The sequence below is a fragment of the Amyelois transitella genome, chromosome 17 (genome assembly GCF_032362555.1).
Source record: "Amyelois transitella isolate CPQ chromosome 17, ilAmyTran1.1, whole genome shotgun sequence".
Taxonomy (NCBI): Eukaryota; Metazoa; Arthropoda; class Insecta; order Lepidoptera; family Pyralidae; genus Amyelois; species Amyelois transitella.
Window position 1 is genome coordinate 9,251,480 of NC_083520.1, and position 20,516 is coordinate 9,271,995.

Genomic DNA, 20,516 nt, shown 5'->3' on the forward strand with positions numbered 1-20,516 from the left:
GTTACAATCAACGTTATCTTGAGTTACATCACTATAGGATCCGGTTATCACAAGTTTGGGATGTAATCGGATTATTTACGGATCCGGACTTTCCTCGGAGTCATGCCGGACTGGACCCTAATTCATGTGTTAATGGCTATAAACTATTTAATTGACATGTGAGTTTGTATGGATGGGTACGAGGCGTAGGGCTTGGTCTATTACGATTTAATATATAACTTATAAGTTAGATTATGTCTTAGGTAATTTATTAATATTTTATTCAATTAAAATATTGATAATTTCTACCTTGTTACGAACTAAAAAAAATCGTTTAACTAATGTTGAGTTCACACGTAGGTTTTAATTATGAAATTAAAATATAAATTAATAAACGATACATAAATTAATAAATTACATGGATGAGAAATCACTGACCAGAACTTAGTATCAGTGTAAGTTTAAACGTTTTAAAAAAATGTCATAAGATTTTTCATACAGTATCAGTAAAGAGCAGAAACAATAATAACTAGTGTTATTTTTTTATTACGTCGCACCAGAATTACTGTTCCTAAAAAAATCAATGCAATAAAAATTATAATAAGGATGTCAGGAAAAGGCAGCCCTACAAAATAGGCAACGAAAGTTATGAAGTGATGAGAATTTACACGGACGGACGGACACACAGTTTAATAGCTTTCTAATGATTACGTACCAATAACGTGTATATAAAAATTAAATGTTGTACGTTCGTTGTTTTAAATATATATACCCGGAGGGGTAGGCAGAGACTACCTCTTTCCAGTTGCTACGATCTCTGCATGCTTCCTTCGCTTCATCCACATTCATAACTCTCTTCATGCAAGTTCGGCGGTTTCGGGTACTTTTGACCTGACCCTTTACCAGAACGTCCTTAATTTGATCAAGATGTTGTTTTTGCCATCACCACCACGTCCACGTTTCCGAAAAAGAGGCGTGGTTTTATTTATGTATGTATAGATCACCAAATTTTTAGACATGAACCAAGTCCATATACATTTATCCATATATATACGCACGAGTACTTACAACTCATATTGTGTATTACCTGTAACCAAAATATCATATTTAGCGATATATTTTTATACAAAAATATTTTTTTATGCTTACCATATTATTTAAACTAAATTATGTGTACTTTTATTTTTTTTATTTGTAACGAATTAACTCGATTTATTGAACTCTCTTTTGTCGTAACATAGTTTAGTATCCTTCCCGGAAATTCCCAAGGAAGCAAAATTATAGTTTTGATCATACATTATTGGAAAATAAGTATGTCTGTTCTATATTCTTATGAGAAGGCAACTTGAAAATTTAGCCAAATTTTTTTCCATGTCATCCCTAGTTTATGATCTATACAGTCTTCCCACAAGTGGGCATAATAAATCCAGTGGCAATAAGTAAGTGTCAACTGCTTGCATAATGCATAGACCTTGGCCCGGCACATTACCATACAATGGCGGGTAAGGTCAGGGGCTCACTATCACAAAATAAATAGGATACAGATGTCGAATTATGAAGACTTTTATGAGTGAGGTTGATGTAGGATTTGGTGAATGGTAAATTTTATTATTTTACTGTAAAAAAAAGAATTATAAGACTAAATGTAGAGAGACATTTGCAAAATATCATGAAAATCCAATAAACCATTTGAGGGGAACGATAGTTTTTACCCAGAAGTACCATTTGTCCTTCTTTAGAGTATCTTCTTTATATAATATACGCAAATTTTCAAGAAGATTGGTTCAATAAATAACGCGTGAAGACACGACAAACAAACAAAAAAAATATTTAAAATACAAGTTGGTATTGTAATTCCTGTCGATTTCATACTTTCGTTTTGCCAGTTTCAAAAGCCTTAGAGATCTAGCTAGCATCGGATATTGAATACATATCTGTATCAATTTTATTTTGTGCTATAAATATGTACCTATGTTTGGTGTTGACAGTCAATGATGGCACTTTGTTTACTTTTCTGTTTAGGATGGGTTTATATTTGGAGATTTTTATCTCCTTTTGTGGGACAGGAGTTTATGGGTTTGTTTTCCCCCAAAATAATAAGTGCTGTGAAAATAATGAAGTGAAAACAATTTTTATATAAAACTAGCGACCCGCCCCGGCTTCGCGCGGGTGCAAAATTCGGAATAAATTATACATAAAAACCTTCCTTTTGAATCACTCTACCCGTTACAAAAAAACGCATCAAAATCCGTTGCGTAATTTTAAAGATTTAAGCATACAGACAAACAGACTAAAATAGCGACTTTGTTTTATACTATGTAGTGAAGAAGCATCTACGCTTTATGTTTCAAATATAATTCGCTTACTGAAACACGTAATGAAGTTGGTGTTTAGTTATATTGACAGTTCCCTACATTTAATAAACATACCTAATTGTAGAACTAAACATTTAAGTAAAGCTATAGCTGTTTCGCTTTTTATTATATAGTGAAACGAGACAGCGATAGATAGTTTTTGCGAACGATAAAAATGGCGTCGCGCGTGCCATTCTACGGGGAAGGACACAATTACTAATCAGAAGACAATATCAAGGACTAAAGGATTGGCTAATTAACTTGGGATTCTTTTTTTGGCGTTGGACTAGCAACCTATTGCTATTTGAATCTCAAATCCGTCTTAAAGCCATACAGCTAAACGTGGCCTTTTAGTCTTTTCAAGACTGTTGGCTCTGTCTGCCCCGCAAGGGATACAGACGTGACTATATGTATGTATGTAAGACAATATTCTTTCAATATTCAGGATATCGTAACATACGAAAAGTGCCGCGTTGTCGTATGAAAAAGATTTCCATATTATGATAATGTAATTAAGTACTCGGAAACATTAGTGTGTAGCGGTTGCCGATGGGTCATTAGGAGAAGATGGGTCAGCATGACTCTCAATATGTTGCGATAGATTTGCAAATAGTTCGTACAGTCAACGCCAGAGGAACCTGCCCCCTCATTTTCGTATTAATATGTTTTTAAAAACAATATACTTAATATAAAACTTTTTTTCCTTTGCGGGTAGGCGCGGCGGAAATACGAAAAAAACATAGCTCCACATTAATAATTTATTAAAAATATCTAATCAAGAAAAACTCTGGCTAAAAGTAGATAACTTTGCTGCCAGACTCACCTGCGCTCATCTCACATTATAATCCTATCAAGTATCCTGCGCTTCAACACTAATCTGCATTATGGAGGCTACTCATGGGCTGAGCTTTGATGATCTTCAAAGAACATTCCAAACAAGAATGCAGGAATATGAGGACAAGCTGCTGCAGATTGCTTCAGGGACTTCGCCAAGACATCCTGATTTATCATCGCTTGCACGTGAGTTCAGTGATTTTAAGAAGTTTGTCTTACAATCATTGTCTGTCATAAAATCGCAGATAGATTTGCTCTCTCTTGGTCAGGACAGACATGAAACCATGATGCGAAGAAAGGTACTGATGCTACATGGGGTTCCAGAGAAAGAAAATGAGAATGTCCAAGATTCTGTCCTTCACATACTTTGCGACAACATGAAATTGGGTAGTGTTGTAAAAACTGATTTAGCGGTTTGTCATAGGCTGGGTTCCCGTCGTGGCAGGATCCGACCGATTATCGTGCGTTTTTATAATATGGATTCTAGAACTCTTGTGTGGGATAGCAAAACCACTCTTAAAGGCTCTGGTGTTACGGTATCCGAATTTTTAACCAATGCCCGGCATAAGGCATTCATCACCGCACGTCGCCACTTTGGTGTGAGGAATTGCTGGACCGTCGAGGGAAAAATCATTGTCTTGCTCCCTAACAAGTCTCGTCATAAGCTGGAGTCCCTCTCCGAAGTGCAAGCCCTTATTGCTGCCCATCCGATTGCTGAAACAAGTTCCGATGGCAAAGAGACGGGCCCGGCAGTCACTCGCAAGCAAAAAGCTGGCTCCAGTAAGGCCCCTGTGGCCCCTAAAGCGAGCAGATTGCGTGGACGTGAGTGAATGACCGGTATTATTGTTAATGGGTTTTTCTGTGGCCCAAGGTGGCGGTACATTTATTGTTCACATCTATGTAGGTATTTCTTTAATTTTCTTTTTTGCATATCACCCTTACCTCTATTTTAAATATTAATTTTAAATAAAATTTACTGGTTATTGTTATAGAAATTCACTGTCACACCTCACAGTCTGTTATTGTCTGTCATGTTTTTAATCCAATTGTCATTATCATGATTGTCATTCACCTGTCACCTTGGACTAACAATTACTGCCACTGTCATTTCTGCTGTGGAGTTGTCATTGTCATCAGAGTATAATTATTAATTGCTGCGTTTTGTTCCAAGCCATAATATTTGTAGCACTTTTTCTTTATTTCTCTTTTTTTCCTTAACTTGTAATTCTTTTATATTTGTAAAAATTTTGCGGAACTGTAATTATTAGATTTTGTGAGTAGTGAGCAATGGGTGAGTTTGGCGGGTAATTTATTGCCTATTAATATAGTCACATTATTTATTATTATAATATTATTATTATTTTTTTTGTTAAATTATTAATATTTTGTTAATTGTCTTTTTATGGATATTAACGAGAGTTATTTTTCTTGCTCGTCTTCTTCTTGTAGTTTTCTCAGTGCGGATACGGATTTCACACCTGGACAGCTATTATGCGATGATCTGTCTAGGATTTTTTCTGACTATCCTCGAAATTTTAATATTGTACATATAAATGCACAAAGTATCCTTGGTCATTTCCCAGATTTCGTAACCTCTTTTGATTGTGCTCATTTAGATGCAATACTTGTTTCGGAATCTTTCCTAAAACCCTCACTACATTCTTCTCTTGTCGATTTAAATAATTTTAACCTTATTCGCAATGACAGAGTTGGTGCAGCTTGTGGTGGTGTCGCTGTTTACATCCGAAATTCAATTCCCTATAAAATTCTACGCAGTTCCCCCTCCACTTATTCAGCAACTGCTGAATTTATTTTCCTTGAATTGAATATGCTTCACGCTAAAATACTTCTTGCGGTATTTTATTCTCCTAGTCTCCATATTAATTATTTCAGTACATTTGATTCTCTTTTAGATGAACTTCGTCCCATCTATGAACACATTGTTATAATGGGTGATTTTAATACGTGTCTCATTAAAAACGATTCTCGTTCCCTTCAAATTCAAAACATTGTGTCTTCTTATAACTTGAATATCTTACCACTTTCAACAACACATCATGCACCGGGCATCGTCCCATCCCTGTTAGACCTTATAATTACCTCTTCTCTTGACAATGTCGCCTGTCATGGTCAACTTACTGCTCCGTTTTCACATCACGATCTCCTTTACTTATCATACCTGATTCGTGCCCCTAAGCGTAAGTTACAGTACCGAACTGTCCGAAATTTCAAGGGTATTGACGTGGAGGCATTGACTAGGGACTCATTGACCATTGATTGGACCTTAATTTTCAATGAGAATAATATAAACAATAAAATTGAAATTCTCAACACCATAATTCTCACATTATTTGACAGCCATGCACCATTGCGTCGTGTCAAAGTAAAACATAAACCTGCCCCTTGGCTTACTTTGGAAATTAAGGAGTGGATGGCACGCAGGGATAAAGCAAAACGGCGATATAAGAGATGTCCGTCTGAACGTAATTTGCAGTTTTACAAGATGCTTCGCAACCGGTGTAGTCGTTCATGTCGTGACGCCAAGAGACGTTACTTCCACGAATCGCTTGTGAATCGAAGCCCTGCCGAGACGTGGAAATTTTTGAGGTCTGTTGGTGTGGGAAAATCCTCTTCTTCTACTTTCTCTCATTTTAACCTTAATGATCTCAATAAACATTTCTCACATCCCCCTATAACTTTAGATCCAACTATTAAATCTGCTACTCTCTCCAAATTATTAGATATACCCACCCCCACTTATCCTGCCTTTGAGTTTTCTGCAGTTCTTCAAGATGACGTTACTAAAGCTATTCAACATATTTCTTCTGATGCAGTGGGAAACGACTTAGTATGCTCCAAGATGATCAGTTTACTTTTACCCATACTACTACCAGTACTAACTCACATCTTTAATTATTCATTTTCATCGGGTACGTTTCCTTTGGCTTGGAAGCGGGCTAATGTTATACCATTGCCAAAAACTTCTAATCCTTCATCCTTCTCTGACCTTCGTCCTATATCTATTTTACCATACCTCTCTAAAGTTCTTGAACATCTTTCACACAACCAGTTTTCTTCATTTCTCTATAAAAATAATCTTATTAGCCCATTTCAATCTGGTTTCAGACCTGGACATAGCACAACCACCGCTCTAATTAATGTAACGGACGACATCCGTTGGGCAATGGAAAATAAGTCACTCACTTTGATTGTGTTACTGGATTTCACTAGTGCATTTAATTCTATTGACTTTGACGTTTTGTTGGGCGTGCTGCGGTCAAGTAATATCTCTCCCTCTTCCCTATCATGGTTTGATTCATATCTCCGCGATCGATCACAGCTTGTCCGTGTTGGTGAGTTGGTTTCTGATTGGTGTAAACTTAGTGCTGGTGTGCCTCAGGGCGGTATACTCTCGCCGTTGCTATTTTCGGTATTTATAACATCAGTCTCTAAACTACTGACATGCAATTATCATCTTTTCGCTGATGATTTACAAATATATTGTCATTTTAAAGAGAAAGACTCCTTGACAGCCATTGCGGAGATGAATGCGGAACTTGATCGGGTTTCTGAATGGGCGAAGTGTTATGGTCTCTTGGTTAATCCTGTCAAATCTAAGGCTATATTAATTGGTAGTTATTATATGTGCAATCAAATCAACATTGATATACTGCCAAGCCTGTACTATAATGGTTCTCCAATTGAATTCACCAAATCTGCAAGGAACCTTGGTCTTACTATAGATTCAAACCTTAACTGGTCGGCCCATATTAAGGAGGTTAGTCGTAAGATCTACTACTCTTTTCATACTCTAAGATGCCTTCAATATTTCCTACCTTTTCAAACAAGGGTCTCTCTCATGCAGAGTTTGATTCTTCCTATTCTGGACTATGCTGATGCGTGCTATCTTGATGCCACAGAGGAGCAACTGGATAAATTGGAACGGTTACAAAATCTCTGTATCCGTTTCATTTTTGGCTTAAGAAAATACGATCATGTTTCCATTTACCGTACTAAGCTGAAATGGCTTCCCATTCGCTTACGTAGAAATACTCGCATTCTCTGTCTTCTTTTTAATATTTTATTTAATCCCGCCTTTCCTTCCTATCTTAAAGATCGTTTCTCTTTCCGTCATTCGTCTAATTCTCCTTGCAGATCCCATTTGCGCACCATTCTTACTATTCCTACCCACAAGACTTCCTTCTACTCTTTCTCCTTCTCTACTCATGCTGTACGACTGTGGAATTCCTTACCGCATGATATTCGCGATTCCCAAACTCTCTCTTCATTCAAACGACGAGTTAAAGACTATTATCTCTCCAAATAGACTTATATATATTATATTTATATTGGTATGTTTATGTAGTTTATTACTGTCATTTATTTAAGTACTAGCATGTATGTTTAGTTAAATATGTTAAACGTTATTTATGCACACGCCATACCGCTCTAAAATTCATCTTTCCTCTCATGGGTCTACTGGAAGAGATTTCTTGTGAAATAAGTAGCACCTTTGTACTAGAATTATTGTAATAAATGCTCCTGTATATAATTTTGTGTACATAAATAAATAAATAAATAAATAAATAAATAAATACATTGTGTCGAAAATTTATACGTACACAATACCTAAATATTAATAATGAATTAAACATTAAACTAAAAATACTTAATAGGTTGGTTGTTATACTGCCATGTTTCTTTGCTGTAAACTGTACGTATAAAAAGCTCAAAGAATTTCATTTTTCGAACGTGGCCTTTCAAGTCTTTTGGAGACTTTTGGCTAAGTCTACTCCGCAAGGGATAAAGACGTTACTGTATGTATGTACATATGTATGCTATAATGCCGTAAAGTGGTCTAGTGTAAACGACCCCTTAAATATACATAGATCTGTGGCAGTTTTTTTTTAAACCACGATGATGATATGACGTCTCTCGTCGTCTGCTTACACAGCACAAATTTCGAGTGAGCCGTGGCACCTCCATTTTTCCAGTAACAAGATTAGGGTGAGTGACGTAAGTAGTGTAGTGATGCCGAACACTAAACTAGTATATCGATAGTTTTGATCTGGAGGCCATCCATTTTTTATATATATTTTTTGTACGGTTTTTTTTAAACTTTAATATTATTGAAATTTCATAATATAAAAGTACATTATGATAACTCTTCGTCGTCATACTTCTTATCGAAAACTTCAATGCAATTAAGTTTCCGGCACTAATAGAAAAAAGAATAGGACTACTCCATCTCTTTCCCATGGATGTCGTAAATGGAGACTAAGGGATAGGCTTATAAACTTGGGATCCTTATTTTAGGCGATGGGCTAGCAACCTGTCACTATTTGAATCTTAATTCAACCATTAAGGCAAACAGCAAAACATGGCCAATCAGTCTTTTCAAGACTATTGGCTCTGTTCAATATACATATGTATGTATATGGCTCTGTTCAATATATTTATGTCGTCCCTTCAAGTTAATAAACAAGGCGGGTTTCTCCCTATTACAAGATATCACTATAGAGATCTGAATTATTCTTTTTTTCTAATTCAATCGATAGTCACGAGATTATTCGACTATCGATAGGTTCGATCGACAACACTAGTGAATACCGTGTGTGGTGTGCCGATAAAGAGGGCGGGTTTTGTTTTCTTACCAAAATAGGTGCGTTTATTTGGAAACGGTTATCGAATCGATTGGGCCGTATGTAGTGTTTGCAGATAAATTGATGCTATCACCGTGATATATTTTAAATTTGAAATAGGTTACTGTCGGTGCTACAACAGAAGCGTAATTTAGGTTTAAAAAAAATCTAATAATTAAACTAATTTCGATAAAATAGTACGCAGGTAATGAACCTATTTTAAACCGGAACTTTAGAAGTTGGTTCTTAATTATTTTTCATCCATTTTTTAACCATCACGACCAAACTCAATTACCTAAAAGTTAAGATATAACTCCCATTCGCGTCAAAGTCTATAATGATATGCAGTTAACAGAAATCTCGGATAAAGCAGTAAGCCCGAAACTAGTTAACTAAACTCGAAGATGTTGCCGCAAATTCATATAATCTGCGACAACGACAGGACGGAGTTTCCAATGCGGCAGCCATCTTGTGGCGTCATTTCGCCGCCATTTTGTGAAGATTCCATTGCATCAGAGAATATATTATGTAGTAGAAAGACAGATGAATGTGTACTACTAAGAAAAATAGGAAATAATTATTACAAGACTAGTTTTTATCCGCAGCTTCGCCCGCGCGAATTAAGCGCTACCCACACGTAATAAAGGTGTTTTTGCAAATTCCACGGCAACTTAGTTTTTACCAGGATGAATGGTATGTCCTTTTCCAGACTCTTATTTATATACATATATATATATATATAAGCAAAATTTCAGGAAGTTCGGTTCAGTTGATAAAGGTATGAAATAAACTTACCATATAACTAGCTTAACTTTATCACTACGAGTATGAAGGAAGGAGTTTATCCAGATTACAGTAAGCGTTATCGCCCCTTGCATACATCGAGACAGTCATACCCCTTAAGTTGAATTATGCGCATTGCATTACAGACCTATAGGTGTTCGTTTGGCCGGAATCCCGGGTATTTTACCTAGCTTTCGACTGGAGTAGAACCGTTGCTAGCAATAGATCGATACCTTAAACCTTAACCGTAATTTTGCAGTTTCATTTGCGTCAGCATGACTAGAGTCCGATGTCGCAATTTGTTCTGGGAGATTTTATTGAGAGATTGATGGGGGTTATCGACATTCTGATCCTTTTATAAGCTTGGTATCCCAGTGGTTCCCTTGTGAAGTATTCTGGAATGCAATTTTTCAAGTGAGAGTCATTAGAAATGCCAAACTTACTAGTTATCAGACAGCTCATTCTCTATCGTTTGGTATAATGTTAAGTTAATAAATTCCCTTCATTCAGTTAAAGAAAAGGAAAAGCCGCTTATGGTAAAGACCAGCAGAGCAAAACATATTTAATTCATCATCCATTCATAATTGATATTTTAATCTATAATAGTAGTTATAATTAGATTTAAGTGATGTGACGTCAATAAGTGATACCTTGTATGCAATTTTGAAAATAAATCTATTCTTCTGTTTGATAATTATACATAGTCACCGATCGGTCTTAGCTCGGGAGTTGAAATTTTAAATTATCACTGCTTTTCAAACTATCGATTTTCGGAACTTCAAAAATAGAGATTTAAAAAAAAATTACATTTAGTGATGTTAACATATAATTTACCTTTCAACAACATGAATGTATGTCCTTTCAAACTGGCAATCTCACTCATGTGGGTACATTTGATAAGTGATAACTAAAGATCGGAATAGGTAGATTGAATTGGGGTCAATGAACTGAAACATATATATTTGGTAATATGGACATGCCTCCGTACGGGATTGCGGGATTTGTAAATTATTTTAAAAAAATCCGGAATTTTTACAAGTGGGATGAAGAATATATTAGTGGTAGCTGTTTTACCCTGACTTCGTTCACGTAAATTGTAGGCCTATGTTACCCGCGGACAATGTAGTTTACTGTAAGTACTGAAATGGAATCCCGGAAAAGAGGCTTATCCATGTTATGCTTTCTATGGTAATTCATGATGCAAGTACATAAAACCAATCTACCTATTCCGATCTCTGGTGATAACAGACACGAGCTGAATCCGCGCATGGAAATAGGTCGTATTTTGTAAGTCTTCATCAAAGCATGGTATAGTGATTAAAAGAAGGTTTTTTTTGCTGTCCTCGACGCTTCATTTTTTCCAGTCTTTCGGATCAGCAGCCTTTCAATTTAAGGACACAGATGTAATAAGCAAAACTAACTACAATGCAAGTGCCGTGTGGTTCCCGGTACCAATAGAAAATAGAATAGGACCACTCCATCTCTTTCACATGGATGTCGTAAAAGGCGACTAAGGGACAGGCTTATAAACTTGAGATTCTTCTTTTAGGCGATGGCCTAGCAACCTATCACTATTTGAATCTCAATTCTATCTTAATGCCAAATAGCTGAACGTGGCCTTACAGTCTTTTCAGGACTTAGCAAGGGATATAGACGTGATAATATATGTATGTAACTACAATGCTTTTTTCAATATATTGACTTTGTTAATTTCTCTGTTAGTATGTATGCACTTACGTTTCTAACAAGAAGAATTCCCTTCATTCAGGTAAAGGAAAAGAAAAGCAATTAAAGAACTACAATGACAACATATATCGTGGACAAACGATTCACGGCGTATCCCCGGGGTCGACGAACTATAATTGCCAATTAACCGGAAAACAATGTAACTTACATGCGATTATCATTTATCAGTCACCAAATGGACTTGTTTTGAAAGGGGCGAATCGAGATGACGCTGTTAATTTTATTCGATTGCGCCTATAATTGGTTATGCAAAATCATTATAACTTACTTATAACTGTTATTATTTCTTGAATCACATTTTTAAGCCATATAAAAGGAATTTCTTTAATACGGGCGTATACTGGTTGTCACCCCAGATTTCCTGGAGTGACCATATGCATAAAAATAGATTTTAGTCTGAGAGCAAGCAAGATTAAAAAAAATACTTAACAACATTTTTTTTGTGGCCTATTATTCAATATTTGAAAAGTAAATAGTAACAGTAGTATCATAAAATGTATGTATGAGATACATAGTTTATTTCGTACGCTATCGTAGTATCAAGGGAATTGAAAAAAAAAAATAGATTTTAATATATTAATTACATCGGATTTTTTTTTTGTGGCCTTCATACTTTGAAAAGTAAATTTATGATGAATTCTAAAACGCAGCAGCCCTATCATGTATGTATGTATGTGATACATAGTTTATTTCGTACGCTATCGAAGTATCATTATCACATGGGATATTCCGAAACCGGCAATTTGCTATGCAAAACAGATCGCGTTAGTCGAGCGCTCCCATTATTATTATGAATCGGTAACGATGCGTGATCCATTATGTTAGTGGTCTATGATAATAGTTTACTATGAAAATTGTACATTGAATTTCTTAATTTTTAATCTGGCCTTCTGTATGTTTTATTTTAATACATCTATTCTATTTTATATGGAGAAAGACATACATATATACATATCGTCACGTCTATATCCCTTGCGGGGTAGACAGAGCCAACAGTCTTGAAAAGACTAAATGGCCACGTATAGCTATTTGGCTTCATGATAGAATTGAAATTCAAATAGTGACAGGTTGCTAGCCCATCGCCTAAAAAAGAATCCCAAGTTTGTAAGCCTATCCCTTAGTCGCCTTTTACGAAAACCATGGGAAAGAGATGGAGTGATCCTATTCTTTTTTGTATTGGTGCCGGGAACCACACGGCACATGGAGAAGTACTTTAATGTAAAACGGATCTAAAAAGATTAGAAATTTAAATTGATTAAATCGGTAACGTCCTGGCGAAAGGTCAGGACAGAAATAGGTACTTACTTACTTTAAACCGACGAGTTTGCACGAAGAGAGTTATGAATGTGGTTGAAGCGAAAGAAGTATGCAGGGATCGCGATAAGTGGTAAGCAAACACAATTTTTTTTCTACGCTACCGTCGTAGAAGTATGTTAAATATAAAGGCTTCTAAATTGAATGCCGTGTGGTTTCCGGCACTAATTGAAATATGAATAGGACTACTCCATCGCTTTCCCATGGATGTCGTAAAACGCGACTAAGGTATATGCTTATAAACTTGGTATTCTTCTTTAGGCGATAGGCTGCCTGTTTATTTAATTTGAATCTCAAGTCCATCATTAAAAAACAGCTGAACGTGGCCTTTCAGTTTTTTCAATACTTTCGCCTCTGTCTACCCCGCAAAGGATATATACGTGATTACATATATGTATGTATGTATATCTAAATTGAGTTGTAAACGTATCAAACGATACGTATGACTCATTTGGTGTCATAGCAGGTATGCAAAGCACCTGACGCGGGTTCAATGAACTACTACATGGTCTTACTTACACTTATGTGAAATTAAAACCCGCTTAAATTACAGTGTCGACTCGAGTTTATACGTGGACTGTGCTGACAAATGGTTGTCATGAGATAAATTATGACTAGCTGTTGTACTAAAGTATTGCAACACAAAGTTATTGCGTAAAAAAGTAAAAAATATAACAATAATTACATCCTTAAAACTTAAATCCTTGTTGTGGCGACAATTCTAACATCACACGCCATCTGCCAATGATAGAGAAAAAAGTGACGCGCTCAGCCAATAGCAGCAAAGGGTCTAAATCACGCAAGCAAAGATTTTAAGGATTAGAGCATAAATTTATACAACTTTCGAGACTTGTGTTACGAGATATTAACTCAACGATACCATATTTAATAATAATTACTTATATAGATAAACATCCAAGACCCAGGCCAATCAGAGAAAATTCGTTTCTTATCATGCCCTGGCCGGAATTCGGATCCGGGACCTCCAATGTCACAGACAAGCACGCTACCGCTGCGCCACAGAGGCCGTCTGACTATATATCTGTCTACCGTATGTCTTTCTGTATGTTTGTCACATTACGCCACAACTATTTGAATGCGGTTTTCTCGGATGCATTCGGCTTGGTTAAACTTAAAAACTAAAATACAACAATATGTAGTATACAATAAAATCCCAAAGCTTATTTCAAAGACATTTGATTGCTAGTAAAACAATGTACGTTTGATCCAACATTTGCCACATATGCAGACCACTAGACCAATATTGGCCCAATACACCGCAGAATAGAACTAGCTTCGGGACCAGTATTTAGAAGCGCCGACCGACAGTAAAAGCGTAGTAGAAAAGCGGTACTGTGGCTAAAATACGCGCGGTTTACTGAAAATCGAGGTATTCGATATAAAGCCACGGCTTGGATTCTGCCTGATAGCGTTTTTGTTATTTAAAATCGTGAAACGTTAATAAAAAAGTAAAAATCGAGGTAAGGCTGCAGTTTCGCTTTAGAAATGCGTATTTAAAAAACCATCAACTTACTCAAAATTATTAGCTTTCGTAGTCGTCGTTCAGAGTCGTCAATCGAAAATTTCACAGGAATATGTATTTTGTTTTTACCGGTACCATTTTTTCATTGTTTGTTTAACTAAGTAGATACATACATATAATCACGTCTATATCCCTTGCGGGGTAGACAGAGCCTGAGCCAGAGAGTCTTAAAAAGACTAATAGGCCCCATTCGGCTGCTTGGCTTAATGATAGAATTGAGATTCAAATAGTGATAGGTTGCTAGCCCATCGCCTAAAGGAGTGATCCCAAGTTTATCTATATTAACTAAGTACATCTATGAGCAATTTCAAGAAGATTGTAAAAATTGCAAGAATAATTTCAATTCGCGTAGGTAATTATTTACTTAACCGCTTAAACCAAAACTGCAGCCTTTGATCGGACTGGAAAAATGAACAAGATAGTATCGATGTAGTCTTTTTTTGTGCAAAATAATTTCCATCCGTTAAATTTTTACTACGTTGAAGGGTTATATTTTCGTGTTTTTCTATCGTTCTAGGTAACCTTTGATTTCGGAAAAGAAGACTGTTCTCGTAGGATTTGCGATAAACGACAGTGTACGTAAGCAAAGCTGCTTATAACTAAGTATTGTTTAATGTAACCGTAAATTTTCTGTGCAATAAAGATATTAAAAACAAACGACACGTATCACACACGACACACTTAATTAAGAAAAAAAATTAAATACAATTAAGTACAATTTGAACAACACAACAAAATTAAGTAGTCACTGCGGCATATTTCTCACCCGCCCATTTCCCGTAACAAATTAGGCACAGAGTAATAAAACATAAACAGATTACACCCGAATCTTCTGGATTATTTGTATCCGGGTGACTTAACTAAATACCTATAACGGATCAGTAGGCCCTGACAAATGCTTTGAAACACTTCAATCTTAAAATACGGTCTATGGATTTAGGATTTAGTCATTTAACTATCATGTTATTTTATATAAACGTCGCGGTAGCTTTATTCTTGTGGTCGTGTGAATTTATCACGGGATTGGATTGTTTTGTCTGTGGACTGAAGAAAAGAAATAAATGAGCACTGCTGCTCTCAAAAACCACGGACAATGATAGAACCATTCTTTTAAATATACTTTTGTTTTTTTTTTCTGTGTTTAATTGAACTCGAAAACCAAAGCGTTTTTTTAACTAGTTTGTATAAAAAATTCATGATTTAACTGACATTGGTATATCTTATGTGTAAGTGCCGTGTGGTTCCCAACACTAAAGAATGGGACCATTCCATCTCCTTCCCATGGATGTCGTATAAGGCGATTAAAGGATAGGCTAATAAATAAACTTGGGATTCTTCTTGGAGGCGATGGGCTAGCAACGTATACTTTGATTCTCAATTACATTATAACGTTCACAACTGTACGTGGCCTGTCTTTTTTTCAAGATTATTGGCTCTGTCTACCCCGCGAGGGATGAAGACGTGATAATAAGTATGTATGTGTAAGTATAAATTATATTTAAGCAATATATTGAGAAGGCCACAAAATTTCCCCTAAAAATATATACTCAGTGAAATTTTCACTTTATCGCCAAGAGTATCTATAATCGCGATCATTTACTGTCATACATTTTCTAAACACTAATCACCAGTTGCATCATCAGGTCTAAAATAAACCAATTACCCAGTATAAATATAGACGTTCTGGTCCGCAAACGAATTACCGTGATGTTGGCTCTAACTGAATCAATTACTCTGCAACATCAAGGCACTTGAGTCGAGTCGGCAAATCGATTGAAAACATTCTTGGCGAATCGAATGGAGTGTGTCTCATCGTCGACTCTGTATATCTGAATTACACTGTGCATTTTCAGTCGTTTCAATTTAAGTTAATGAACATGCTCCTTTCGACTTGTCCGATAGTGTATCGTAAAACAATGTACCTACACGAATTTGAGAGTCAGTGTATAAAAAAATTTATTCACATTGTGCTGAATATTCCATAGGGAGTTAGACACGCGTTTATGAATCTTACCGTTCTGAATATTTTTTATTAAAATATTCAGATTTTTTTGCCTCGTATGTATGTTTTATATTCAACGCGCAAGTGTAAAATATAATATGTATTTTTTTTATGCAAGGCCTACAATATTTCATTTACCAAGTTTATTAAAATTCAAATCATATCGCTCATAAATACACCTGTTGGATCTAATTAAATTTCACCGATTCAACGTCTCCCTCGCAGCTAACTGGCTATAAATCTTTTATATAACTATCTAAGGCCCAATTTAGAACTAGTTTAACTTTATAGTAATAACAAACAACGCTTGGGCATTTGTCATGCAACCCGTTCATTTTAACACCGTTGAATCACAATGCAAAATAATGTCTGTGTTCACAATGATAAGGAATATAATTGTCTGTCACGTTTTAATGGCCATTAACAACAGAAGAGGACTTCAAAAGCCACGATTATCTACAAATGTATCATAAAGCAATTAATTCCGAGCCACGGGCTCTAATTCTATCCAATGTTATTAATAAATCTGTATTTTTACGACGCGACACATTTTTATTGAGCCATCGCTCATCTTGTACACGTGGAGGCAAGGAAACGTGTTCAACTCATTAAATAAATGTCGATCGTTATAATTATGATCGATTTTTACTCGACTGGGTGGAAACAGAGTTATTATGTTGGTGTTGTTATTATGAAAATTACCATACGTATAAAATAATTTATTTAATGTTTGAAATTTGTTATATTTTTTTTACATACTTACATATGGTCACGTTGGAATGGAACGTTGGGAAAGAGATGGAATGGTCCTATTCTTTTTTGTATTGGTGCCGTGAACCACACGGCATGAAGACACAATGCTGGACTTAATCCAATTGGGATTTCATCCAGTGAATCGAAAGTTGTATGTTTGATTGAGTCTTGCGACAATTGGTTTTGTATATTCCGTAAAGGACGAGGATGTGACGACGTGTTTGTTACGACGCTTGTTTCCCTAGGGGGAAAGGCATAAACATATCTGACATACCTAGTTAATCTGCACTAAGAACATATATTTGAGCAGAAGAAGTTAATATTTGGCATTTTTAAATTGGTTATATTTATTTTTTATGTGCAATAAAAAGTTTACAAAGAAACAAGTGTCACTAGTAAGAAATTATTACTTTTTTACATTTGAATATTTTTTTCATACTCTACAACTTTCCATAATCATAATCATTTATTCCTGGAATATGGTTCCAATGTAGGTCTTAATATTTAGGTACAGTTTTTGTGAACACATATTCTACCTTTTAAGGCGTCGGAATTATATACCTATATATATTTTAAATTACCACATTATACCTACATATATTCCCACATGATTTACTCTGGAAAGTCAATTAAACAGAACAGCAACAGAAAATCTACGAATTAATGACAAACATGTGAACATTTTCATATTCTTTTGAACAATCGTGATGAACAACTAATTTGTTCAGCGAATTGGACCGCGCTCTTTGGAGGCGGTCCAACTTTTTAATTTATCGCCAAGTAAATCGTTCGTAAAATTGGAAAACGTATTAAACTCACTTACGCGAGGGTAGGGTGTGCATTATTGACAAATTTATGGGAATTATTTGGGAAAAACATGATTCAGGAAGATGGTTTGAACTTATAATCTACATGCGTACATACATATAATCACTTCTTTTTCACTTTCTTCACGTCTTTATTCCTTGCAGGGTATACAGAGCCAACAGTAAAGACTGATAGAATACGTTCAGTTGTTTGGCTTAATGATAGAAATGAGATTCAAATAGTGACAGGTTGCTAGCTCATCTCCTAAAAGATGAATCCCGATTTTATAAGCCTATCCCTTAGTCGCCGTTTACGAATCGTCGTGTGGTTCCCAGCTCTTATAATAGATTGTCGTAAAAGGCGACTAAGGGATAGACTTATAATCTACATACATACATACATATAATCACCTCTTTATCCCTTACGTGACAGAACCAACCGGTCTTTTCAAGACCAAAGGCTACATTCAACTAACGTATGGCTTAAAGATGGAAATGAGATTCAAATAATGACAATTTTATATGATGATCATATCTACTTAAATTGAAATGAATAGCACGTTATCGACAGCACGAGACTAATAAGAATAAGGCTACTTCACCTTCTCTTGTGGTTGTTGTATAAGCGAGTGATAAATATATAAGCAGTTCCCAAGGACAGTTTATGAGGAACTGAGCTGACAATAAAAAAAATCCTATCATATTAAAGTAACCTCGAGCTTAAAGTAAGCATAATGTGGCTTTATACGAAGTTGAGAACGTTACAAAGAATATACTACACTGATTTGTCTATATAAGAATGTCGAAGTTAGGGTTAAGTGGGACCTCGAAACTGAAACTTAAAATTCGAATGACAAGAGAGATACTATGTAAAAATGAGAGCGAGAGAAAGAGAGGGATAACGAAAATAATAATTTCGGAATTTTCATTAGCTTTTTCGCCGCTCGATTTGGTTACCCTACATTTGCATACAAACTAACTATAATTACTGTAGTTACTTTCATCTTTCACGGGTCATAGTCAATAGAAAATATATTTTGTTTGTTTGAATTCAAATTTATTTATTATTCACTGGAATTTGATAAATAATTAAAAAAATAAATAAAAACGCGGCGTAACTACGGCCCAATGATAGAATTGAGACTCAAATCGTGACAGGTTGCAAGCCTATTTCCTACAAGAAGAATGCCAATTGTGTTAGCCATTCCCTTAGTCGTCGTTCACGACATCCATGGGAAAGAGATGGAGTGGACCTTTTCTATTAAAGAGCCGGAAATCATACCCTCAAAACAATTTTTAATAACAAAAGCGGATACTTTTTCTCATTAACAACAGCGCCCCTCAAAGTGGTGTAATCGGAACAATGTTCAAACAATTGTATGTATGCATTTGACAAGTTCACGAATACTCGATATATCAATATTGACCGAAATACGTTGACCCTACACGTGGTTCGACCAATTGAAATTATAGATCGAAATGTGTTTCGGAAATGGTTGATTAGATCTGTTGATCTTTTGGTAGAATGAAACGTGTCAAATCGTGGGATATACTCAAGACCCGTTTGGTTTACATACATAAATATAGTCACGTCTATATCCCTTTTAGGGTAGACAGAGTCGACAGTCTTAAAAAGACTGATAAGCCACGTTCAGCTGTTTGGCTTAATGATAGAATTGAAATTTACTTAGTGACAGGTTGCTAGCCCATCGCCTAAAAGGGGAATCCCAAGTTTATAAGCCGATCCCTTAGTCGCCTTTTACGACATCCACGGAAAAGGGATGGAGTGGTCCTATTCTTTTTTATATTGGTGCCGGGAACCACACGGTCTAGAGGTCGTCGAAAGAACTCCGATTGCAAAGGTTCTAATCCCACAAATTATTTTTTTAGTCGCCTCTAATTTAAGAATGTGCTCATAAAATACATCAAGACATCAAACGGTCTAGTATATTCACGTATAATCAGCGCGGCCGCAGCAAATTCGATGACTGATGTACAGTCGCGTACAAAATTGATAGCGTGTGGGCGGAAGCGGGGCGTTAACGCAAGTCTACCTAAATGTGATTTATGATGCGCGCGCGACTAAAGGCTTACTAGATTTTGCACGGCACTGTACCTGCATTAAAATTATATCGCACCTCCGCTCCGGTGCGACACTGTCACTTATGCAAAAATGTGTTACATATAATAACTCTCCTAATGCTTCCCTTAACTTGGTGCGATAACGTTACTTTTGTAGTACACATAGTTACCGCAGTATAAGCTATTCAATTGTAAAAATCTTCAAATATGACAATGTTATGGGATGATAAAGTTTTAAATGCTTCTCCTGAAAAATTGTGTTGGGGTGCGATATATGCACTGATGTAATATTGAACAATGAAATATAATTAAAAACAAGTACGAAATATCCTGTTAATTTCTGTCACACCACCTCATATAACGATCACTAATAAGAAGCCTATAACTTTGAAATCTCTTGACCCGTCTGTTTGAGCCGTGTGTTGATATGCTAGTCAATCAGTCAGTGTCTTCTTTTTTAATTATAGAAGACTAACTTTTACACGCAGAATTGCCCACGCGAATTTAGCGCCACCTTCAAAAGAACTCTGGGTTTTCGCAAATACCACGCGAACTATAGTTTTTACCGGGATGAAAAGTACCCTATGTCCTTCTCCAGACTTATCTATACTAATATTATAAAGCTGAAGAGTTTGTTTTGTTTGTTTGTTTGTTTGTTTGTTTAAACGCGCTAATCTC

At 35.8% G+C, this 20,516-nt stretch overlaps 1 protein-coding gene and 1 long non-coding RNA gene across 2 annotated transcripts in view; both read right to left on the reverse strand.

Annotated features, from left to right (window-relative positions):
- Positions 1-20,516, reverse strand: part of LOC106138830 (uncharacterized) — a 154,055-nt gene that overhangs the window by 58,513 nt on the left and 75,026 nt on the right. The gene's annotated exons all lie outside the window — the stretch shown is intronic.
- On the reverse strand, positions 3,078-4,355 carry LOC132902735 (uncharacterized). Its single transcript, XR_009657229.1, has 2 exons — positions 4,110-4,355; positions 3,078-3,881 (listed from the first exon to the last, which is right to left on the reverse strand). It is a non-coding gene; the product is annotated as an uncharacterized LOC132902735 (long non-coding RNA).